The following is a 26,791-nucleotide window of genomic DNA, read 5'->3' as shown; positions in this document are numbered from 1 at the left end:
TTGAAGTCAGGGGTGAAGACAAGACTACAAACCTAGATGAGGTTTTAGGGAGTATATTTGGTGAGAGTGTGGAAGAAAGAGAGGAATGGCAGAAGGGAAACAGAAGAAAGGCCAAGGCACATAGAAGGAGTGGAGATAACACTGAAGTAACCAAATCTATATCTAAACCACTACCTTCCATACCTGAACCCCTTGTTGCTGATCCCACAATAAACATCCATGGTGAACCAATCATTCCAAAAGAGGAACCTATTGATTGGGACACTATCAAATTGCCTACCTTTCTAACCACTCTTCCACTACCAAAGAAACAGAAAAGAAAACCAAAATCTACACCTCCCATAACCTCTAAGAAATTCACTCAAAAACAAAAACCTAAGCCTAAGTCACCCATTTCTAAAGATGATTATGTTCACATCTGTGACATAAAAGAAATCTCAGACATTGAACTCTATCTGGATGAGCTGGAGGATGTAAGGGGAATAGCTGCCTACAGACAGCTACCAGAGAGATTAGTGTTCAGATATAAAGGAGCTGGGGAAAGAACATGGCCTCTCCACAGGATTCTGGATGAAGGCTACTCTACCTTGATTAGAGTCTTTTCAGCTATACAAAAGGATTCTGGCTTTACCAGAACTGCCAAGACTGAAATTCTCAACAAGATAGCCAATATAAGGAAAACTTGGAGGGAGCCCAATGCTTTACCCATGACTTTACTCATTCAAGAAAGGGAAATGAAAATTCACAAATCACCTCATTGGTTGATGGAATTTAGAGATGATAAAGGAGTCAGAAGATTTTTCAGACTTGAAGACCAACTCAAGATTGCCAGCAATGAAACTCTCAAAGAAATGCAATCTAAGTTGGATGTCAGTGTTGAAGATGAAGCTGAATTCTTCAGACAACTCCAACTCCAAATTGAGGAAAATGACAAAAGGCTAGGAAAGAAAACCAGGGAACAAAGAAGAAAAAGATGATTTGCTCAGACTAAAGGAGTGTCCTTGGAAACACTGTAAATCTTCAATTATCTCCTAGTACATACACTTTTGCAGCATTTTTAAATTTCTACTTAGTTTCAATTCATATATCTGTTAAGTGTTTTGTTATCATCAAGTTAACCCTGAATTTATGCCTACAATTCTTATAGACATAAATAGGGGGAGATTGTTAGGAATGTATGTGCATTAGTTTGATGATATGTTTAACAAAATACTTAAGTAGAAATTTAGTGTCTGTAGCCTCAACGGATAAGACCACTTTGGCTATCCGTTGATGGTGTAGCTTTACTTAGAAATAAGTCTAGTGTTGTAGCATATTTCAGTCTCTGTATTTAAAATGTAATTCTTGGAAGTTGAGAGAAACTATGAGTCATGTTGACTACTAGATGATATGCAGATAGGAAGGCCAATTGTAAATACTTCATGCCTTGTAATTTTGTATAAGTGAAGTGGTATCAACAGATGACTTAAAGACCTTCAACGGATGAGAAGCTAAGCTTCAACGGATGTCTCTAAAGCTTCAACGGATAAAGTCATCAACGGATAACATCCTTCAACGGATGAGTGCATCAACGGATGAAAGCTTCAACGGATAACATCCTTCAACGGATGAGTGCATCAACGGATGAAAGCTTCAACGGATGTTCTGATGATTAGCCGTTGATAAGGGGTAGTTGTACCTACAAACAGAGGCACATGGGTTGATAGAGACAACTGAGATGTGGTAGCCGAATTTCAGGAACAACAGAAAAAGCAGCCGTTCTTCTTTAGTACAAAGATGCAATAGTCAACAAAGTACTGGAGTGAACAGGAAAAGAAGCAAGTGAAGATCTTATTTTATTACTGTATTTTATATTGTTCTTCACTTGTACACTTGGTAATATATAAACCAAGTAGAAGCTAGTAATTAGAAGTGAGATTTTCCAGAGCTGTTTAGAAAAATATTGAGAGAAAATTCATCTAGTTTGTACTAGGATGCAGTTGTGATCAACATTGTTTAATCACAGATTTTCTAAAAATACCATCTCTGGTGGAACAACAAATCCACCAGAAAAGTTTTTAAGGTCTGTTGTGTTCTTTACATTTGTGCTTGAATATATATCTATCTGTATTAGCTTAAAGCAATTCACACACTTGTTCTTCTTGAACACACAACTTTCATAAACTGCTCAAAACTTGAAAAAGTTTTGAGATTTACATTCAACCCCCCTTCTGTAAATCTCATTGTTAGTCCACTAGGAATAACAATAACCTGTTTAGGCTTCTATTGGCCAGAGATGATGGCCGATGCCAAAGAGTGTGTTAAAAAGTGTGATCGCTGTCAGAAACATGCACCTGTCATTCGAAAGCCCCCCGAGATGTTGAGCTCCAACAATTCTCCCATCCCCTTTGCCATATGGGGAATGGATATACTTGGACCTTTCCCTATGGCCACGACACAAAGAAAGTTCCTGATTGTAGCCATTGATTATTTTACTAAGTGGATTGAAGCCAAGCCTTTGGCCAAAATCATAACTAAGCAGGTTGCACAATTCCTGTGGGAAAATATGATGTACCTTTATGGAATTCCCCGCATCCTATTCACTGACAATGTAACACAGTTCAACAATGAGGAATTGAAGAAGTATTGTGAGGATAATGAAATTGAATTACGATTCACCTCTGTGGCATACCCGCAAGCCAATGGGCAAGCGGAAGTGGCAAATCGAATAATCCTGGATGGACTAAAGAAGAGGATCGAGAAGTCGAGGAATAACTTGGTGGATGAAATACTCCCAATACTATGGGCATATAGGACTACCTATAGAGTCACGACTGGAGAAACTCCCTTCATGTTAGCATATGGGGCAGAAGCGGTTGTTCCTGTAGAGATATCACATTCCTCTCTCAGGATTCAAGCTTTCAATGCTGAGGAAAATGAGGAAGGGAAAAGGTTAGCCCTGGATCTAATTGATGAAGTACGAGATGGGGCACATGCAAAGATAGTGGAATTTCATAAAAAGGCTTTATTCTACTACAACCTAAGGGTTAAGGAAAGGTTCTTCAAGCAAGGTGACTTAGTCCTGAGGAAGGTGGAAGCTTCTGGTGTAGGGCAGAAAGGGAAACTTGCCCCAAATTGGGAAGGACCATACAAGGTCAAAAGTGTTCAAGGTAGAGGAACCTACAAGCTTGAGACTATGGATGGTTTTGAAGTCCCGAGAACTTGACATGCACAAAACCTGAAGATTTACTATGTGTAAAGTGGTTGAGCACGGTTCTCACTTGTCAAGATGACAAGTAAGTTGAAAAGCACCTTGAAGCTTTGCTTGCTTAGGATTTATAAGTTTTAGTTTTATTTTGAGGTTTATTAAGACTTGTGTAAGGGATGAATCCCAACAATTTATGAAATTTATAAAGTTTTAAAAATATATTTGAATCTCTGTGACATGTCAAATAAACTAAATGCATGAGATGAAAGCATAAAGTTCGGTAAATAAGGTTGGTTCAAATAAATAATACAAAGTCTGGTAAGCAAAGTCTCAAAGACAAGATAAAATAAATAAGCCATGCAGGGCTAGAAAGTCTCTAAGGAGAAGAGGTGCCCTCAGCATCCATATCATCATCTCCGCGCTCTCGCTGGAAGTCTCAGTAGTCCTAGAGGAGGAAGAACTATCATCTACAGCAAGCCTAGAAGATGACTCAGGAGGAGGAAGAAGCGGGTCCTGAGGAATACGATCCGAGACGACCATTCGGGTGCGGAACCTCTGTAGCAAAGCCTCGTCATCAGGGCAGACATAGTCTGCTGGGTTAATATCGGGGCAAGCCTCATTCACGGTCCCAAGGGTCGTGTCCCAGCCAGTCCTAAAAAACCCAGGAAACATCGAGTCGCCCCTCACCCTCATAGACTGGGTAAACTCCTCTCAGTCTAGGTAGTTGTCAATCGCCTTATCCTTCTCAGCCCTAAGAACAACCAGCTCAGCATTGGACTCTCCAAGCTCCTCCTCCTTACGCTTCAACTTTCTCTCCAAAGCAGCGTACTTCCTTTCCTTCTTTTGGAGGGCATTGTCAACTTTGTCCGAAGCTCTCTTCCATGATCCAGCTTGCCTCACAGCGCCTTGGAAGTAGGCGTTAGACTGAAATGAAACGATAAACAGAAATATAAGGCAAGTGAATGCTACAAGTAAAAAGAGAGTAAAATTGTAAGAAATAGTCGTACCGAGGCCAAGGACTGAGCTCTCATGAGCTTTATCCTCTCCAAGTCAGGAGTAGCTACCACATCGGTGAAGTCCTTAGGGGTTACGCCGTGGTAAGACCAATCCCAGGCGTGCTTTATGGATCCAACCACGGTATCCCCTCGGCGGAATCCCCGAAGAGGCTGGAAAGCTCCAGTAGCAGCAGGGACAGGAGCAGCAGCAGAAATAGGGGCACTGTGGGCTTCAGTTCCCTCAGCAGGAACCTCCACCATGGGCTCCTTATGCTTCCTTAAGAAGCTAGGCTCAGCCTTTCCTCGAGTGTCCAGTCCCGCAAGGTGAGCTTTCTTCATCCTCGCGGTCTCCTCAACAAGAGGCACGTTATCTTCATTAATTTCCTTAGAAGCTGCAAAAACAAGAGAAAAACAAAAATAAGTGGTGTTAATAATGCATGGAAGAAAATAAAAATGAGAAGGGAAGAAAAATACCCTGTTGAGAAATTGAGGAGAGTCCCACGTGGATAAGGAAAAACTCCTCTAAAAGAGTCCAGCTGACAATGGCACCATCATCCCGAGTAAGCTCATCATAAATGATATTTTCCTCGGGGCTTAGGTGAATGGATTTGAGGCTACCATCAATAACCTTCCCGAAGGAAGATCTGAATAGGGTGCCCCAGTCTCCATTCTCCCACCTTAACCCGACAAAACTACTCCTCCAATGTTGGTTATTGTCGGGAATGGATGCACTGTTAAAAATGTGCTTACACTTGGGCCTTTGTTTAATGTAGACTCAACCACAGATACTCGAAGAACTGTTATAACACTGGAAGATTTTCCTAAAAAATGGTACTGATAAAGGAAAACTTTCCCTAAGACAACAAACCATGAAACATGAAATATTCCTCCAGGTGTTTGGAGGAAGCTGACAGGGGTTAATTTGCAAGTCTGCTAAAAGGTGGGGAATGAAAGGATGAAAAGGAAACCTAAGCCCAGCATCAAGGGCATCTGTGTAAACAAAAAGAGTGTCGGGTTTCCAGTGGCAAGTACGATCGCCACCGGCAACTGGAACTAGCCTAAGAGGGGGACGGACATTATAATGTGCATTTAACTTATCGTAATCTATATTATGCCATGTGTTGTAATGATCGAAAGAGTCAAGATGTGCAGTTGAGGGATATTCGTCCCCCTAGTGTTAATCATATCTAACATAAACGTGTAAGAAGAGCGGATTTCGATATCCTTACCTCATTTCGAAGCTGAGGCAATCTTGGCCGCTCTCTCATCACCCTTGTCTACCATTAATGAAGGAGGAAGGAAGCTTTGAAACTTGAAAAAGGCCAGAAAAGGCTAGGGAGTTGGCTGGAAAACTCTAAGGAGAGGAGTGTTGAGAGTGGAGAGGATAGAAGAGATTGGAGTTAAGTGAAGAATGAAATGAGAAGTGTGAGGAAATCACACTCTCATCTCACCCTTATATAGCCAAAATGAAGGAAAGTTGGGCCTTAAAAAAGCCCATTTGGGCAAAAAAAACAAGGAGATTCTAGAATGTTCTAGGGAATTCTTGGAAAAATTTAAGTAAAAAACTTAAATTAATACAATATTTTTGGAAATTATGGAAGAATCCAGAAAAAATCAGAAATTCTAGAAAATTCTGGAATGTGGGCTTAAGAATGAAGACCCAACCCAAATTTTGCCAGGCCTGGGATTATGAAAGCCCAATAAAAAGGTCCAATTCAGGAGAAATAATAAAACTGAATTTTGTTGGGCCTGGGAATAAATCAAGCCCAAATTATGGGTCCAAGATCAATATAAAATAAGCCCAGATAAGGGCCCAAACCCTTGGAGGCTCTGCAAAATAAAAGCCCAGGTAAAAAGGCCCAGGGTTGAGGCCCAATATGTTTAAATGGGGTTAAGTTAGGCCCATAAGCCAAAGCCCAGTTGAAAAAATGGGCCCAAGGAAAGCCAAAATCAAGAGAAAAGCCCAGAAAGTGGATGGGCCAAAAAATTATTATTATAATTATCCGGATCCAATTCGATCTTAATTCCCATTGATTTTCTGGTCGAATGATTGAGGTCGAAAAACTCTTCGACCAAAAAAATGTTGGTTATTTAATTCGGTCAGCAATTGGTTTGTGAAGAAAAATCCTGACCGAAAAGATCAGGATTCTGGTCGAAAATCTTAACCCTGAAGGAAATTTGACTAGGAGAAGACTCAGGTTCATAGTCGAAAGGTTCTGCTCGAAAGACTCCTCGACCAAGGCAAGCAAGAGGCATATTTTGGTCAAAAATGAGGAATCCTGACCGAAAGGGTTAAAATCCTGGTCGAAATACATCAAAAAATGGATAAAATCCTGGACGAAAATCGACCAGGATTCCTGCTCGAAAACTCTTGCCCGAAATGGCTGTCGACCTGGGAAACATGGAGCCTAATTCGACCAGGATCCTGGTCGAATAAGGATTCCTAGTCGAACAACATAAAAAAAGACAAGAAATGCCCTGTTCTGAGTTGTTCTCGGGTTTGTGTTTGTGTGCCTAACCAAATACAAGTTTTTATGCAATCTAAAGCTAGTGGAATCAAGTATGAACCAAGTCCCAACTCTCTTGAACTCAGGCCTACCATGGCCTTTCTAAAACTCACCTAAAATGACCCAAACTTCTAGTACAAAAATCTGCCTAATTATAACCAATGCAACTCCTTCCACCTTAACTCCTTTCATTATACCAAAACCAAACAACAACCAATCAAGGCAAGTCCTAACATACACTAATACCTAATGACTAACAACCTATAAGGTTCAATTATAATATTTTTAGCATGCAATCAATTTTAAGGACAAGCAAACTAACACATCACAAGACAAGCCATCACTTCGCATTTAAAAGCAAAAATTCGAAGTAAAAATGCATGATAACCTCATAACACCTAATGACCTTAAGCTCCTATCATCATATACATTCTAAACTAGCATTTTATCAAAAGAAACATGGCATACAACTCACAAAAATCAAGTATCAAGAGGTTAAAAGAACAACTATATTAACGATATCATGTCCTCGAGTTTTAAGCAAAAATTCGAACTATATATCCAAATAATCACTTGATATCTACTGAATATAATCACTTATCATCATGGATTAATTCATCTAGCATTTTATAACCAAAAACCACAGCATGCATCTCACACAACTTAAGTACCAAAACATAAAATCAACAAGTATGGTTTCTATATTGAAAATCACTTATAAATCGACATGCAAGCCCTATATCCAACATGCAAGTGCGAAAATTGACATGCAAGTACTGAACTTAAGGTATCTTGAAGGAAAGATAGCATGAAAGAGTTTAAACTTAATAGAACAACATTTTTAAAGAACAATATTTTCAAAATCAACATGCATGATCATTCTTTATAAGACTATCCAAGATCAACACTCTAAACATTCGGCTCTTAAGAAATCATTGCCAAATGTTTATGAACAAGATTATGACTTGGAAAAAATAGAGGTTTAACACCTCTCCAAGATGATATCTTGCTCACTTCTATAAGCCACCATGGTTGCAACCTTGAGTTCATAAGAACTAAGGCCTCAACCTCGGCTTTAACAATGTGCACACATAAAACTCACCTTAAAATGATGCTACTCCACTAAATGATGAAGATATTGGCTTTAGTAACTTAAGAATTGAAATAAGATGAAGAAAAAGTGAAGAAAATGGCAAGAATGGGTGTGGGGAGGAAGTTCGGCCGAGAGGGAGAGAGGAGAGGAGAGGAGAGGGAGTTTGAGTGGGTGTGTGTGATGAAAATGAGGCACTCACTTGGTTTTTGTCTCTTTAATTTGATTAAAGAGATAGCGGAATGAGGAATTACATGAATTCCCTTCTTGCTAGTTGTAGCAAAATTGCATGCATGGTTAAAGGGGTAAATTTGCAAGTTAGTGGGGTTGGAATGGACAATACTAGCCTTGGACTCTCTTATAAGCTTAAATGCATGCAATGGTATACTAGTAATCTATTAATTAATAAAAGTATGATTAAAAATAAAGGTTTTTAATAAATAAAATACAACTTCACAAATCACAAAATAAATACCATAAATACTATGAAATTTCAGAAGTTTTATAAAAGTGTTTTCAAAATTTTTGAACAAGAATATATTTTTAAAGAATTTTTCTAAGGTCAATACTCTATTAAACAAACCATAATAAATATTCTAAGCCACATAAGAAAATACAAATAATTTAATTCTAAGCTGAATAATAATCTATCGCTTAATCGCAACTACCACAACTCAAATATTATTTACTCGCGTAACGAAATTTGCTTGCGTTCATTTAATTATACGCTTATAAATAATCTAACGATATTGGTAATGCCATACAACGAAGAATATACATAAACACATTGAATTCACATAATTTTTGACATCTAATACACAAAATTTTATAGCACAAAACAGGATATCATATTACAATCATATCAAATATTTACAGGTGTTACAACCTTCCCCCCTTTAAGGATTATGTCCCCAGAATCTAAGCAAACAGATGATGATACTAATCTAACATATCACTTTCTAATTCCCATGTTGACTCTTCAACTTTGGTATTCCTCCACAAAACTTTCACTAAAGGAACTTGTTGGGTCACACACACTATAGAAGGGGGGTTGAATACAGTGTATAGCACAATCAAATCGAATTTAAAGAATACAAGTAACAGAAAACCAACTTTATTAAACTCTGTTACAATGTAGAACTGTCCTCTCTCAGTGATGAGCAAAATATCACAAGAGCTACTAGGGTTACAATGAATATTATTCTCGATAATGATAACACATATAGTGTAAACCCTATGTCTGTGTTTATATACTACACAATTACAAGATAATCGCTAATTGATATGGAATATAATTTTGCTTCCTAAAATATATCAATCAGATATCTTTTCTTCCAAGTATTCTATTCTTCATAGAATTCCTTCTTCATGCATATCTCTTCTTGCATTTGTCTTGATCTTCTTTCCTTTCAATCAGCCGTCTTCCTTATCTGAAAGTTTCCTTAAGTCCTGATATTATCTCCTGATAAATATCTCTTGAACCTTAAGTACTGATAACTTAAGTTCTGTCTTCAGTATAAGTGTTGATTTCCAGTTAAGTACTAATTTATCCTATTTAAGTAAGATCTGAAAACTAAACACAAATCATATTAGACATGACATTATCAAATATATCTAACAATCTCCCCCAACTTGTAAATTAGCATAATATACAAGTTTAACAGATATTTGATGATGTCAAAAATATTAAGTACAAATGCATGAGAATTTGACTAGATAACTACAACTTACAGTCCTTAAAGCTTTACCAACTTTAACTTCTGATAACAACTTCAGTTTGTATACACATCAGAATTTGAGCAGTTGTAGATCTTGACTTGGCTTCACTTTCTGATCTCTTCAATATCAGGAGTTGTTCAGAGATAGTTCTTTAACAAACATCTCTCAGCATATCTGAGTTCATCAATCATCCTCCTATTCGCATCTTTAAGCTCTGCAGTATCTTCACCAGTTTGGAAGATAGCATATCTGAGATCATTAATATTTGCTTTTCTCAACTCCTGATCTAGTCTGATGACATAGGCTTTGTCAAACTCTAGATTGAATTCAAGTCCCTTAATACCAAGATATGTTCTGATATTTGCAGTATTAGGCTTCATATCAACAATATCACCCTTGTGATCTCTGTACTTAGGACAGTATGTGCTGTTAGACTTCACAGAATAAAGCTTCTTCTGTCTCTGAATTTGAGTCTTCAAATAATTTGCAGCACTTTCTGTTAATTTGTCCTTCACTTGAAGTAAGAATAAAACATGTTCTAGTTCCTCAAAATACTTCAGTGGTATAGCATTTTCCCTTATATGGTAAACCCTTCCATCTGTCATGAAATATAACAAGATGTGTTCTTTCAAGAAGGTATGGTAAACCATTTGTACAGATTCAAGCTGATTCAATCTTTCAAGAGTTGCTCCAACACCTGGTTCACTTAAGGAAGTTGGATCATTGGTTGTGTTTTGCACTCTTCTTTCATCAGCACTACCCAATCCAGATTTATCTCTTGCTTCCTTTCCAGTAACCACTCTTGCTTCAAAACCACCTGCTACAATCTTCAAAGGTTGAGTCTGTTTGGCTTTAGTGAATCCTGGTAGGAGTAACTTTGAGGATTTAACATGAGCAATGTCAGAGGTTTCCTTTGACTTATCTTCTGATATCAAGCCAACTTGAGCTATGTCAGAGGTTACTTGCTTCATAGTTATATCAGAACTAACTATATCATGACTCTGAACAACTTGAGCCATGTCAGAGGTTGTCTTAGAAATCTTCCTTGAAGTCAGAGTAAGATTAGCATCTTCATCAGAAATTTCTTCATCCAGAGGAGGCACATAAACCTTTACAGGTTCACCAACTTTTTCTTTGCCCTTGGACCTTGGATCTATCTGCAATTGTGATTTGGCCTTGGTTGCTACATGATTTGTCCTTTCTTTTATCACAATGCCTTTAGTCGTAGGAAGTTTCTTTTCACCAACAGAAGTTTCAGATTTGGAGATGACTTTTTCTAACTTGAGTCCAACTTCTTCTTCCTTTAGACTCTCAAAGTCCATTCCTGGATTTTCTTTCAGAAATAACTGTCTTAAAATTTCTTCATCAAGTTCCAAAAGTTCATCAGAACTTATCCTTTTACCAGTATCAGAGGTTATTCTTTTCCCAATATCAGAACTTGTTCTATGACTTGTAGTTCCAGCTTTACTTGATAAATGATCTTTACCTTGACCATGACCTCCACCCATTCCAGAGTTTCCCGAGTCATTACCATCATCCTTTCCCTTCAGCATCTTAATAGGTTTACATTTGGACTTAATTACTTTCTCCCCCTTTTTGGCATCAGCAGGTAAAAGAAGAGAGAAAAACAATTCCACCGAGGATTGGATTTTATTTAGTTGAGATTGCTGAGAAGCTTGATTTTTCAAAATTTCATCAATCTGAGACTGTTGCTTCTCTTGGGTTTTCTCAATGTAGGCAATTCTGTCAAAGGTAGGTTTGAAAAACATCTTCTTGTCCATCTTGACAACTGTATCTTGCTGATTCAAGGATTCTTGAATCTTGTCCACCTTGGCCTGAGTTACAGATTGTTGACCTTGAAGGTGCCTTGTACTAAGTGCAGTAACTCTTAGCTGTGTCTTGAAATCATCATTGACTAGCATCTCATCAGCTTTTGCCAAGTGCTGAGCAAGAATCTTTTCAGAAGGAACAAAACTGACTGAGTTCCATTCTTTAGTCCACTCCTGTCCTCTAGGAGTTTCAATCCAGGGGACTGGTGCTTCCCCTGTAACAAACTTCATGACTATCTCAGCTTTTGAAGGAGCTTGTAGAGGTGCATGTCCAGAAGGACCAGCTGCATCAGCATCTGCATTTGTAGCAGCATTACCAGTATCATCAACATTTACAGCATCAGAACTTACAGAGTTAACATCTTCAGCATCCTCTGATAAAAGAACAGTATGAGAGGCTATGGAGGCTTCAACATCATCCTCTAAGTGCTGATCTCCAACTAAGTTCTGATCAACAGCCATATTCTGATGTTCACCTAAAATCTGATCTTCAGTATCTAGATACAGAGAAGGTGTTGTAGGCAATTCTGGATTAAAATCAGCATCAGGAATTGGTGTTGTTGGTGGAGTGACTTGAGTTGGTGGAGCTTCTAAATACAAAACCTGAGGCACTTCCAAGTTATGGATGTCAATTTCATCACTTGGCCCCTGGTTATCAGCATGGACTGGAGATACTGGAGGTGTGGGAATGTGAGTAGTTTCTGGCTCATGTAGTGGAGAGAGATGAGTTGCATGAAGGTCTGAATCAACACTAGGAGAACTGTGAGCTTCAACAGGGTTTTGTGAGATCAGAGATTCCTGACCCCCTTCCTTAGCTGCTGCTTCCATTCCTTTACCAGAATCTTCAGGCCTTTTTGCCAATGATTTGAATCTTTTAGCTATTGAGGAGTCTTTAGGATCTTTATCATCAGTATTACGCTTTCTAAGCCTTTTAGGGGCCTAGAACTCCCAATATCAACATCCTTCTGAGAAGAGACCTTCTCAGCTTCTAGAACAACAGGTTCTGATACAGGAACCTGTTCCTCAACGTCTGATTCATCTCGTAGAATGAATCTCCTTCTCTTCTGTTGTGTTTGAGGTACTTTCTTAGTCCTATTAGGTTTGGAAGATGAAGGCTACACTGTAGGATCTGAAGGTTGAGGTTGAGAAGTTTGAGGTGGTTGAGTAGAGGTGGTAGGTGCTGATGGATGAGGTTCAGATGGTTGAACATCAGGATATAGTGCAGTGTATTTAACTGGATCATAGTTTATTAAGGCTTGTTTAACAGATAAAGGAATTAAGAGGGGTCTTAAAATAGCCTTCTTATTATCAGTAGATAATAAGTCAGTAAAAGCTCTTTTAGCTATTCTGAATGATGAAATTAATTCACTAGCATTTCGGGGCTTATTATCACAACAAAAACTATAGATAAGCTGACAGAATCTAGCAAAATAAACAGTAGATCTATCTTCATTCATTTTGTCCCCAATAAAACATAAGACAACACTTGCATAGTTAAAATCAGTTTGATTTATGAGAGCATACCCGATATGTTGGCTGAATATGGGAATTGCATCAGAATTGGAACATTTGTTTGCAAAAGCCTTGGTTATGCAATCAAAGAAGAAACTCCATTCCCTCCTTATGAAAGATCTCTTCAACTGGCCCAGCTTTTCCAATGTCTTCTCATATCCCAGACTGGCCATCATGTTTTGAAGAACTGGCTCTTCAATAGTAGAATAAACACATTTCTCAGGTAGCTGCAGTGCTTGTCGAACCGTAGACAATGTCACAACATACTCATCCTCCCCTGATCAAAATATAATACTTGGGGACCCTTGAGCACCACCATCATCATATACACCGCTTCTCCAGAACTCCACTACTTGAATACCAGAGACTACTTCGAGTTCGGTCAGAGCATACCGAATATCAGAACTAGCAAGAAAGTCCTAAATGAAGTGAAGTTCAGATGGGGCTTCTGACTTGCTAAGAATAGCGGAGAAGTTATTAGGAACAAACGTAGCTCCATCAAAAATTATGTCCTTGGGTGCCATGAGAATTTTGTGAGAAAGAAAATTGCCTGTAAGGTGTTTGATAAAATGTCTGGATGAAAAATCGTCAGTAGATGAGAGAGAATAAAAGTAAAAAGAGAGAGATAAAATATGAAAGTAAATAAAAGATTTTACAATCTTTTCTCTCTTTTATGTATACACGGTAGAAAAAGTAACCGTTGAGACACCTGTCAGACATGCAGCATTAAAAGATAATTAATGGGCAGGGGTATTCAGTAATCATTACTAATCACATGCAGTTTTTCAAGGAGAAAAACCGTCCCACTAACCAAGTAATCCCATTAATCAAGGACGTTCAGTTTTATTTTAAATTTTAAAATTGTTCCACTTAATAAATTATTATTACTGCTTGATCAATATTCTGTAAAAATATAACCAGGGAGATAATGACCAAAAATAAACCAAGTAACCAAATACTGCCACGTCAGAATCAGAACTTGATTTGTATCAGAGCGAAAAAGGTCATCAGAATATGGTTAGTATCATGATTTAAAATGTTATCAGAATATGAAACGACTCAGAGACAAAATCTTGCACAAAAGATAGAATTTCATTAATATAATAAGAAAATACATTTCATGAAACTTAAATTACATGCTTAAAATTACAAGATTATCCTAAGCTACGAATCCTAACATCAACAGCTTTAGTCCTAAGCTAAGAAGCTAGACAAAGCTGACGGTGAAGAGAAACTGATAGATAACAATTATTTCTTCTTCCTACTCTCAACAAAGAGAACAGCAAGACGAATGATTTGCTCCTGCTGTTGAAGAGCTTTTGTCCTTTCCTCTTCCAGACGCTCAAGATGGCGATTATAGTCCATGTAGAAGAATAAGAGGTCTGTGAGAACCTCTTGGGGAAGGGAGTCCCAGATTTCATCAGGAATGGCAGTGACATGCCACTCCTGCTGCCATTCAGTACACCTCAACTCGATAGTGAAAGTGTCATAGTTCAGAACTAAGTTGAAACGAACCATGTTTTTTATGAGTAAAAAAAATGAGTTTGAGAGAAAATGAGAGATGTGTTGGCTGGAATGAGGTGTTGGTTTATATAACTAATAGAATACCAAGAGATGCAAGGAAAATTGAATGGTTATAGGTAGAAATAATTCTACCTCGTCTCCCTAGACTGATGAGTAATTATGACAGCCATTGGAAGCTTAAACATGAGTTAATGAGCACACTGAACAAGTAAAAATTACCATCCATTTACGAGTACCACTAACCCAAATTATGTTGACTGTTAATATCTCACCCAAACATATTCTGATTTTAAATAAGACTGTTTCATATTTTAACCACAAATAAGTCAAGTAAAGAATCATGATTTAATATCAGAACTTAGACTTATATAAGAACTTAACAGTCATCAGAACATGATTCCTTAACTCAAAAGGTGAATGCCTATTTCTTTAATTCTTCACACAAATTCTAATTTTATTTCGTCAGAACTTAATTATCAGAACTTCCATCATAACTTATCCTCAGAATTTATACCAGTGACACTTAACCTGTTCATCTAAAACCACATTTATCACCACAGTAATTTTCATCATTCATATGGAATGTATGTGTGTGCAGAAAGCTAAATATCAGATAAAAATTAAAGTCTGATTCACTTCAGTACATCTTAGAAATAAGGCATAACTAAGAACTTTGCTCAAAATCTGTCATGATTCTGAAGTCTACTGTAGAATGAGTTCATGCATGAGTCCACCTCAACTGTTTTGTGCTCATTTTATGCATCTTTTGAAATTCCATTTTACAGTGGCTTCTCAGTGTAAGTGAGTCACGACTGCTTATCAGAATTTATGCTATTATCAGAGTATTTCTCCAGTAATCATAGAGTGTGAAAAGTCACCAAGAAAATATTTATTTGCTTTTCTGATGCATATTACTTAATACCAGCAATGCACTTGGGTCTTCCCTTCCAAATTTTTACTCTAGATCTCAAAGAAGTACCTGATTTTAATTTCTTTTGTTTTGTTTTCTTTTTCTTTTGATAAGTGAGATTTATCAACACTTAGTACATCCATCGGATTTACAGACATTAGAACTTAATATATAATAAGCATTATTCTAGTTTTTGACTTAGTAATAAGATAGACAAAGTAAACTTAACTAAGCTCAATATCAGAATTTGCTTTTGTTAAAAGATTTCCACATAAACAATTACTTCAAACATGGGATCTTTAGTTTATTAAAGACTACTAGGTCAGCATCTAGCATAGTTATCCTCATTGGATTGAATAGTCACAGAAGCATGCATATCACTATCAGAGTTTAGAAATTCATATCAGACAACAATCAGTACTTAAGCAATTTTCAATTAAGCACAAAATACACAAAGATAGTAATATCTGTAAATACTGATTATAAAATCTGATGAAACAGAACATAAACTAAGCAGACTTAGAGAAAGAACCTGAAACCATTCCACGTTCATTTACCAATCTTGTAAAAGTAGCTTCACACAGTAGTTTTATGAAGATATCTGTAGTTGTTGATCTGTTAGAACAAAGTGCAATTCCACTGTACCTTCATCCACATGTTCCCTTATGAAGTGGTACCTAATGCTGATGTGCTTTATCATTGAGTGTTGAACTGGATTACTTGTCATAGCAATAGCACTTTGATTATCACAGTAAATAGGGATTTTAAAATATGTTAACCCATAATCCAGTAACTGATTCTTTATCCAAAGAATCTGTGCACAACAGCTTCCTGCAGTAATGTACTCTGCTTCTGTAGTTGATGTGGAAATTGACTTTTGTTTCTTGCTAAACCAAGAAACCAATCTGCCTCCAAGAAATTGGCAGCTTCCACTTGTGTTTTTCCTGTCAATTTTGCATCCTGCAAAATCTGCATCTGAGTAACCTGTTAGTTTAAAGTCTGATTCTCTAGGATACCACAATCCCAGATCAGCTGTACCCTTAAGATACTTGAAAATTCTTTTCACAGCTGTTAAGTGAGGTTCTCTTGGATCTGCTTGAAATCTTACACAAAGACAGGTAGCATACATGATATCAGGTCTACTAGCAGTTAGATAGAGTAGTGAGCCAATTATACCTCTATAATCATTAATATCTACTGATATACCAGTATCCTTATCCAATTTTGTTGCAGTGGCCATGTGAGTGGATGCACTTGAACAATCTTGCATTCCAAATTTCTTCAGCAAATTTCTAGTGTACTTGGATTGACAAATGAAAGTGCCTTCTTCATTCTTCTTGACTTGAAGGCCCAGAAAATAGCTAAGTTCCCCCATCATACTCATTTGATATCTTGACTGCATCAGTTTGGCAAACTTCTTGCAAAGTATGTCATTTGTAGAAAAAAAAATGATATCATCAACATATATCTGCACCAAAAGTAAGTCCTTTCCATGGTTGAGGTAGAACAGTGTTTTGTCAATAGTTCCTCTGTTAAATCCACTTTCCAGAAGAAACTGAGCTAAAGTCTCATACCATGCTCTTGGAGCTTGCTTAAGGCCATAAAGTGCTTTATCAAGCCTGTAGACATGATTTGGAAATTTGGACTCTACAAAGCCTGGAGGTTGTTTAACATATACTTCCTCTTCCAATTCTCCATTGAGAAAAGCACTTTTCACATCCATTTGAAAGACAGTAAACTTTTTGTGAGCAGTATAAGCCAAAAATATCCTTATGGCTTCCAATCTAGCAACTGGTGCAAATGTTTCATCATAATCAATTCCCTCCTGTTGAGAATATCCTTTTGCAACCAGCCTTGCTTTATTCCTTGTAATTATGCCATCACTATTAGTTTTGTTTCTGAACACCCACTTTGTACCAACAACAGATCTGTTCTTTGGTCTTGGCACTAGGGTCCAGACTTTGTTTCTTTCAAATTCCTTTAACTCTTCCTGCATTGCTTGCACCCAATCAGCATCTTGAAGAGCTTCTTCCACTTTCTTTGGTTCAGTCTGAGAAAGAAAAGAATTATAGAGACATTCATTTGAAGTAGTTATTCTAGTTCTGACACCTGCATCAGGATTTTCAATTATTAAATCAGGTTTATGTGATTTAGTCCACTTTCTTGCAGATGGAAGGTTTTCTCTAGAACTTGATGCTCCCTCATGATCCATGCTATCTTCATCAACATTTTCTGATGCTCCCCCTGAAATTATGCTCTCTGAGTTGGATCCTTCAGAAATTGAGTTTCCAGAATTTTCAGAACTTGGCTCATCAGAACTTGATGAATCAGAACTTGAAGAGCCAGTTGTAGGTTCTGATGCTTCTTGAGATGTGATTCTATCTTCAGTATGCCCCCCCTGCACAGGTGCATCTTCCTTTGGCGTAGTCACCACAGTTTCAATAACATCAGAGTTTAATCCATCAGAGTTTGCAGTATCAGGATTTAAGTCTTCATTTTCAAATCTCAGCTGATCATGATCATTGAAATCTTCAAGTCCAGTAATCTTCTTATCATCAAAGGAGACATTGATAGATTCCATGACAACCCTTGTTCTTAAATTGTAGACTATGAAGGCTTTTGGGGAAGTGGATATCCAACAAAAATTCCTTCATCAACTTTTAAATCAAATTTGGATAGCTGTTCAGGATGAGTCTTAAGAACAAAACACTTGCATCCAAATACATGAAAATATTTCAGATTTGGTTTCTTTTTCTTCAACATCTCATATGGTGTCTTTCCATGCTTGTTAATGAGTGTTGCACTCTGAGTAAAACAAGCAGTCTGCACAGCTTCAGCCCAAAAATAGGTTGGTAGCTTTGCTTCATCAAGCATTGTTCGTGCAGCTTCAATAAGAGTTCTATTCTTTCTTTCAACAACTCCATTTTACCGTGGAGTTCCAGGAGCAGAAAATTCCTACTTGATTCCATTGTCTTTGCATAACTCTTTCATGATCAAATTCTTGAACTCAGTGCCATTATCACTTCTTATGATCTTCACTGAGTCTTTGACCAATTTTTCCAGTTTCTTGACATTATGAATCAAGATAGATGAAGTTTCACTTTTTGTGTGCAAGAAATACACCCATGTGTATCTGGTGAACTCATCCACTATGACCATAGCATATTTCTTCTTTTCAATAGACATGACATTCAATGGACCAAATAGATCAACATGTAGTAGGTGATAAGGCTCAAGAATTGATGATTCAGTCTTGCTCTTGAATGAATATTTTCTTTGTTTTGCCTTCTGAAATGAATCACAAAGGCCATCAGGAGCAAATACTGATTTTGGTAGTCCTCTCACAAGATCTTTCTTGACTAGTTCATTTATATTGTTGAAATTTAAATGAGAGAGTTTCTTGTGCCAATTCCAGCTTTCTTCAATTGATGCTCTACTTAACAGATAGATTCCAGAATCATCAGTACTTGTTGAAAGCTTGGCTTCATAAATGTTACCATGCCTGTATCCTTTCAGAACAACTTTGCCTGTAGATTTGCTTACAACTTCACAGTGTTCTTCAAAAAAATCCACATGATAACCTCTGTCACAGATTTGACTAACACTCAGCAGATTGTGTTTAAGTCCTGAGACCAGAGCTACTTTCTCAATGATGACATTCCCAAGATTAATATTTCCATATCCCAGTGTTTTCCCAATGTTGCCATCTCCATAAGAAACACTTGGGCCAAATTTCTTCACAAAGTCTGATAGCAGGGCTTTATTTCCAGTCATATGTCATGAACATCCACTGTCCAGAACTAGGATATTTTTCCTGTTGCCCTGAAATCACAAAGACCACTAATGATTAGTTTTAAGGACCCAGACTAGCTTGGATCCTTTGGCCTTATTAAGTTTGTTAACATTTGCAGCGGATTTAGCATCAGAGTTTATGTTAACATTTTTCTTATTAGCATTTACCCTATCAGACTTTATATCAGAACTTACACTAGAAGGAACAATGCTAACTTTCTTTAAAGAAGGTTTTATTTGATAATAATCATAGTACAAACTATGATATTCCTTACAAGTATAAATGGAATGCCATAAACTACAACAATTAAAACAAGGATTTTGTGGCCTATATCTAACAGACTGACTCTTAACTCCTGACTTTGAAGGTAAGGAGTTTATGTTTTTATTCTTCCTGCAAAAAGAAGCCAGATGGTTAGAACTTCCACAGTTATGACATGTTTTTCTAGGAGCATTAGGAACAGGCTTATAATCATTGCTTTTATTCACACCTTCCTTTCCATTCCTATTTTTCCTAGGTGACTTTACCTTGTTTACATTCTTAACATCTTTCAGCTTATGCTTAAGCTACTTCTTTTTCATTAAACCTACGTTAACTTCAGTTGGCTTTTCATGTTTTAGTTTGTCAAAAGTTAATTCCTCTTTAACTTCTTATTTCTCAGTATTTGACTTTACAGCTACAAACTTAACAGGTTTCACCTTTGGCTTTTGTTTAACAACTATAGGCTTAATTTCTACAGTTCCTTTATCATTCTTGTCATCTCCATAACCTAGACCCTCTTTCCAGTTTCCACTACTTAATAGATTCCGAGTTGTTCTGCCAGAGTTAGTCCAAGTCCTGATTATCTCTCTTTCCTTTTCTAACTCAGTTTTTAGAGATTCATTAATTTTAAATACTTCATCCCTAACATAGAAAGCATCATTTCTATCTTTCTGAGTTTGATGGAACATGACTAACTCTTTTTCTAAATAATCATTCCTCTTTTTACAAGCAAGATTTTCAGAAGTTAATCTTTCACATATTAAAGTTTGATCTCTATAACTAATGAACATGGTTTTAAGATATCTTCTCAACTCATTAATATGATCAGTATGAAAGGCATAAGTAGTTTGAGGTACCTTTATCTCAGCAGCATCAGAATTGCTATCAGTATTTGCCATATCAGCATTTACCCTCAAGGCATAGTTCTCCTCACTTTCAGAATCTGAAGTGTCTGTCCAGCTTTTCTTCTTTGTGACAAGAGCCTTGCCTTTGTCACTCTTCACTTTCTTGCAATCAGGAGATATGTGGCCTTTCTCACCACAGTTGTAGCTTTTGACATTTGTGTAATCTCCTCTGTCAGACTTTCCTCCTTTGCCTTCAGATTTTCTGAAACTCTTCTTATCAGAACTTGCACCTTTCCTGGAAAACTTCTTTCCCTTCCTGAATTTTCTGCATGCAATCCTTGTGATTCCTTTCACCATAAGAGCACACAGCTTCATCATCTCTTCATCAACATCCATCTCAGACAAGCTTTCAGTTTCTGAGTCAACATCACTTTCAGAACTTGATGACTCAATATTAGACTTTGTGATGAGCGCTTTTCCCTTGCCTTTCCTTGAGGTAGCTGCTTTGGGGGATTCTTCCTCAGCCTTAAGAGCAACTGTCCTTGACTTTCCTCCTTTCCTCTTGCTTCTTTGTTCCATCTCAAGTTCATGAGTCTTGAGCATCCCATAAATTTCATCAAGAGTTGTTTCTTCAAGATTATAGTTGTCTCTTATAATTGTGGCCTTTAAATCCCAACTTTCAGGAAGAGCTAACAGGAATTTAAGGTTTGAATCTTCAAGATCATACTCCTTATCAACTAGTAACAAATCATTCAAGAGTTTGACATTAGGCTTTGAGTCAAAGTGTTCATACTGTTGAGTGAGTATAGTCTTCCTGTTCTTCTTAATCGAATCAGTTCCCTGGCATCTTGTCTCCAAGGCATCCCATATCTCCTTTGCAGTCTTGCAGTTAATTACCCTGTTTGACATTACATTATCAATGGCACTATACAGCAAGTGTCGTACCTTAGCATCCTTAGCAATTGATGCGATATCTTCAGCAGTGTAATAACTCTTCTCTTTTGGTACAGATTTTGCTGCTTCACCTGCAACAGCGAGTTTGGTTGGCTTGTGAGGTCCTTCATTGATTCTGTCAAGATATTCTGGATCTGTAGCTTCCAAAAACATAGTCATCCTCACCTTCCATACGGGATATTCAGATGGTTTCAGTATGAGAACTCTAATAGCCTCATATCGACTATGGATTTGAGTCTTTGGAGGTTCTTCAGTTTTGGTGGGCTTGGTTGGAGTTTCTTCTTCAGACATGATTATTTTTGGATCTTAAACTATTTGTGTGTTAACAGACATGCTCTGATACCACTTGTTAGGGTACACACACCGTAGAAGGGGGGTTGAATACAGTGTATAGCACAATCAAATCGAATTCAAAGAACACAAGTAACAGAAAACAAACTTTATTAAACTCTGTTACAATGTAGAACTTTCCTCTCTCAGTGATGAACAAAATATCACGAGAGCTGCTAGGGTTACAATGAATATTATTCTCGATAATGATAACACATATAGTGTAAACCCTATGTCTGTGTTTATATACTACACAGTTACAAGATAATCGCTAATTGATATGGAATATAATTCTGCTTCCTAAAATATATTAATCAGATATCTTTTCTTCCAAGTATTCTATTCTTCATAGAATTCCTTCTTCATGCATATCTCTTCTTGCGTTTGTCTTGATCTTCTTTCCTTTCAATCAGCCGTCTTCCTTATCTGAAAGTTTCCTTAAGTCCCGATATTATCTCCTGATAAATATCTCCTAAACCTTAAGTACTGATAACTTAAGTTCTGTCTTCAGTATAAGTGCTGATTTCCAGTTAAGTACTGATTTGTCCTGTTTAAGTAAGATCTGAAAACCAAACACAAATCATATTAGACATGACATTATCAAATATATCTAACAGTACTACTCTATTCCTTAGTACTTTATCCTTTCTATCTAGAATGCTAACCGGCTGCTCGACATAAGACAAATCTGGCTCAATCTATAATGGTTCATTCTCTATAATACATTTGGTGTCAGGGTTGAACTTAATAAGCAATGATACGTGAAAAACGTTGTGAATGTGCTGCATTTGAAGCGGTAAGGCCAACTCGTACGCCAATTTTCCAACTTTACCCAAAATCTCAAAAGGTCCGACAAATCTTGGACTCAACTTTTCTTTCTTTCCAAATCTAGCTATCCCCATCCAGGGTGACACTTTCAATAAAACGGTTTCTCCTATTTCATACTCTATATCCTTTCTGTGTGGATCAGCATACTTTCGTTGTCTATCCTGAGCCGTAATAAATCAATTTCGAATCAAATCTATCGCTTCTTTCATTTGTTGAATCAGTTCGGGGCCAATTACCTTTCGCTCTCCAACTTCATCCCAATAAAGAGGTGATCTACACTTTCTTCCATAAAGAGCTTCGTACGGGGGCATTCTAATACTGGAATGAAAGCTATTGTTATACGAAAACTCTACCAGGGGCAAATGTTCATCCCAATTTCCTTTGAAGTCCAAAGCACAAGATCTCAATATGTATTCTATGGTCTGAATCATACGCTCACTTTGTCCATCTGTCTGTGGGTGATAAGCAGTGCTCATCTTGAGTCGAGTTCCCAAATGTTCTTGAAATTGCTTCCAAAATCTGGAGTTGAAACGAGGGTCTCTATCCGATACAATAGATACTGGAACTCCACGGCGAGTAACAATTTCCTATAGATACATATGAATCAGCTTATCCATTGAGAGTCTCTCGTTAATCGGTAGAAAATGAGCCGACTTAGTCAATCGATCAATTATTACCCAAATAGCGTCGTGATTAGATTTTGTCCTTGGTAATCCAACTATAAAGTCCATCGCAATGTGCTCCCACTTCCATTCAGGTATCTCTAAGGGTTGAATTAGTCCACTCGGTTTCTGATGTTCGGCTTTTACTTTTTGACAAGCGTAACATCTACTAATCTATTGAGCAATCTCCTTCTTCATATCCGGCCACCAAAAGTTCTGTTTTAAATCTTGGTACATTTTTGTGCTTCCTGGGTGAATAGAAAATTCTGAGTTATGAGCATCCTTCAAAATCTCATTCTTCAATTCTTCCACATTCGGTATCAAAATCCTTGATGAGAATCTTAGAATTCCTTGGTTGTCTTTTTGGGTGCAAATCTCTTCTCCAGTCAACTCATTCATCCTTTGATTCATCACTTCTTCTTGGCACTTCTTAATCTTTCCTAATAATTCTGGTTGAAAAGTCATCGTACAAATCATTTCTGTAGGCGCACTTGGAGCTCAAATCTCAATTTCCATCTTCTTAAATTCCTTTGATAACTCTTGGGCCATAGTCGACATATTCAATCTCTCTTTATGACTTAAAGCATCCGCTATTACGTTCGCTTTCCCAGGATGATAATTGATTGAGCAATCGTAGTCCTTAATCAACTCCAACCATCTTCGTTGCCTCATATTTAATTCCTTTTGAGTGAAAATGTACTTCAGGCTCTTGTGATCCGTATATATCTCGCATTTCTCTCCATATAGATAATGTCTTCACAGCTTCAAAGAAAATACAATTGCAGCCAGTTCCAAGTCATGAGTTGGGTACCTTTTCTCGTGAGGCTTAAGTTGTCTTGACGCATAGGCTATCACCTTCCCGTATTGCATTAAAACAGAACCCAATCCTTTGTATGACGCATCACTAAATATTACATAGTCTCCTTGATCATCTGGCAGGGATAATACTGGAGCGGTGACTAACTTCTGCTTCAACTCTTGAAAACTCTTTTCACATTTCTCCGTCCATTCAAACTTCTCATTCTTTCGGGTCAATTTTGTCAATGGTACTGCAATCTTTGAGAAATCCTTCATAAATCTTCGATAATATCTGGCCAATCCCATGAAACTTCTAACTTCAGTCAGGGTCTTCGTCCTTTCCCAATTCATTACAGCTTCTATCTTCGCTGGATCAACTTGAATACCTTCACTTCCGACAATATGCCCTAAAAATTGAACTTCTTGCAGCCATAACTCACACTTCGAAAACTTTGCATATAACTTCTCCTTTCTTAAAGTCTCCAAAGCTATTCTCAAATGTTCAGCATGTTCTTCCTTGGTCTTTGAGTATATTAGAATGGCGTCTATAAACACAATGACAAACTTATCCAAATACTCCTTGAATACTCGGTTCATCAAATTTATAAAGGTGGCTGGCGCATTTATCAATCCGAATGCCATAACTAAAAACTCATAATGTCCGTATCTGGTTCTGAAAGCAGTCTTTGGTATGTCTTCCGGCTTAATCTTCAACTGATGATATCCCGATCGTAAGTCAATCTTCGAGAAATAAGTTGCTCCCTTAAGTTGATCAAATAAGTAATCAATACGAGGTAACGGGTACCTATTCCTGATGATCAATTTGTTCAACTCTCTATAGTCAATGCACAATCTCATAATTTCGTTCTTCTTTTTCACAAACAGAACTGGAGCACCTCACGGAGATACATTCGGCCTCATAACTCCTTTATCCAATAACTCTTGTAGTTGCTTGGCCAATTCCTTCAATTCTGCTGGTGCCATATGATAAGGTGCCTTCGATACAGGTTCCACAGCGGGCACTAAGTCGATAAAAAACTTGATTTGACGGTCAGGCGGAAATCCAGGAAGTTCGTCCGGAAATACATCGGGAAATTCGCTAACTATCGGGATACTTTCTATATTCAGCATCTCCTTAGATCTATCAATTACATGGGCCAAATACCTTCACACCCTTGTCTTAACAATCTTTTAGCTTGAATCAGTGTCAAAAATGCTTTAACTTATTTTTGTCCTTTGAACTCTACTTTCTTTCCTTGAGGGGACTTAAGAACCATTTTTTCTTCTTACAATCTATTTGAGCACCATGCTCTGCTATCCAATCCATTCCTAATATAACATCAAATTCTCCTAGTCAAAAAGGTATAAGGGAAATAAGGAAACAATAACTTGAAATCTCTACTTTACACCGGGGGCAATCACTTTTAACAGATACTTGCTCTTGATTAGTTAAAATGATAGATAAGGGTTCTATTAACAGTTCAATTTCATAATTTAACTTGCTAATAAAAGATTTAGATATGAAAGATCTTGTTGCTCCGGAATCAAATAACACTTCAGCATTGATGTTGTTGACAGAAAGCGTACCTGCCACAACTTCAGAACTCTGAACAACATCCTTGATATTCATGTTGAATGTTTGGGCCTGAGCAAATAGAAGGGAGGAAACACTGGAGTTGCAGATTCAGAAGGTTGATTTTGAAAGAAGTTGAAGAATTAGAACAGAAGATGTCATTGCTTGATTTTAAGGAGCGCTCGTCAATTGCATTAACTTGTTGTTTCCAGGGGTCTTGTAATCCCTCGACATGTGACCAGTCTTTCCACACTTGAATCATGTGACAGGAGGCTTCGGGTTTCGGCACTCATTCATATAATGACCTTTCAAATTGCACTTGTAATAAATGATGTCGGCCTTATTGCAGTTACCCGTGTGTCTCTTGTTGCAGAATTTACACTCCAGATTTGTTGCTTGCTGGAATCTCTAACCACTGGGTCCTTGAATCCTATTTGTCTGACTCTTATTATCACCTTTCTTAAAGCTTCGGGGTCCTTCTTGGTTCTGGAATCCAAACTTCTTAAAATTCTTCCCACTTTGGCTTCCTTGAGCCGATCCTTCTCCACTACTTCCAAACTTCCTTTTCTTACTCTCTTTTGCCTTCGAGTTTTGATCACTTTCTCCTTCTATCACCATCTCCTTCTGGACCACTTCAGCATATGTGGCCAATTCAAAAGCAGATACTCTACTTCGTAGCCAAGGCTTCAATCCTTGCTGAAATCTCTTCGCTCTCTTCTCATCAGTGTCCACGTAATATCCAATAAACCTAGCCAATTCAGTGAATTTCTTCTCGTACTCTCCCACAGTCATTCCTTCTTGCTTCAAATCAAAGAACTTCAATTCCATTTGAGTCTGCATATACCTCAGGAAATACTTGTCTAAGAAAATCTTCTCGAATCTATCCCAAGGGATAACTTCTCCTTCTTCTAAAGCATGAGCTGACTCCCACCAATAGTTCGCTTCGCCTTTCAGAAAATAAGACGCATAATCGACCTTCGTTTCTTCCCTAACAACAGCTAGCGTGAAAGCTTTCTCCATCTCTTTAAGCCAAGATTGGGCTTCTACAGGGTCTTAAGTTCCACAGAACTCCGGTGGTTTCACAGCTTGGAATGATTTGAAAGTTGTAGAGGTTGGTGGTGGTGGAGGTGGTTGTTGAAGTTGTTGCTGAAGGAGTTGTTGTTGTTGAGCAAGGGTAACAGATTGTTGGTGAAGTATCTGCATAAGTTGAGCCAAGTTGGGTGGTGGATCTTCATGATCCCCGGTATTGGTGTTGCGGGCTTTATGAGGAGGCATGATTCTGAATATAGATAAGAAAGGTTTATTCACAGTTCAATATTTGCATGGACAAGTTATAACAAGGGTAAATATCAAGTAATAAGATCTCATTCAAGGAATATTTTAGGGAAAGATTTGACATGATCAAGTTCTAAAGGAATCGACAGAATTTAAAGAACGATTTTTATATAAGCAAGTATATAGCATGGTAATGAGA

Source organism: Apium graveolens, chromosome 7, assembly GCF_009905375.1.
Source record: "Apium graveolens cultivar Ventura chromosome 7, ASM990537v1, whole genome shotgun sequence".
Taxonomy (NCBI): domain Eukaryota; kingdom Viridiplantae; phylum Streptophyta; class Magnoliopsida; order Apiales; family Apiaceae; genus Apium; species Apium graveolens.
This window is presented reverse-complemented; position numbering follows the sequence as displayed.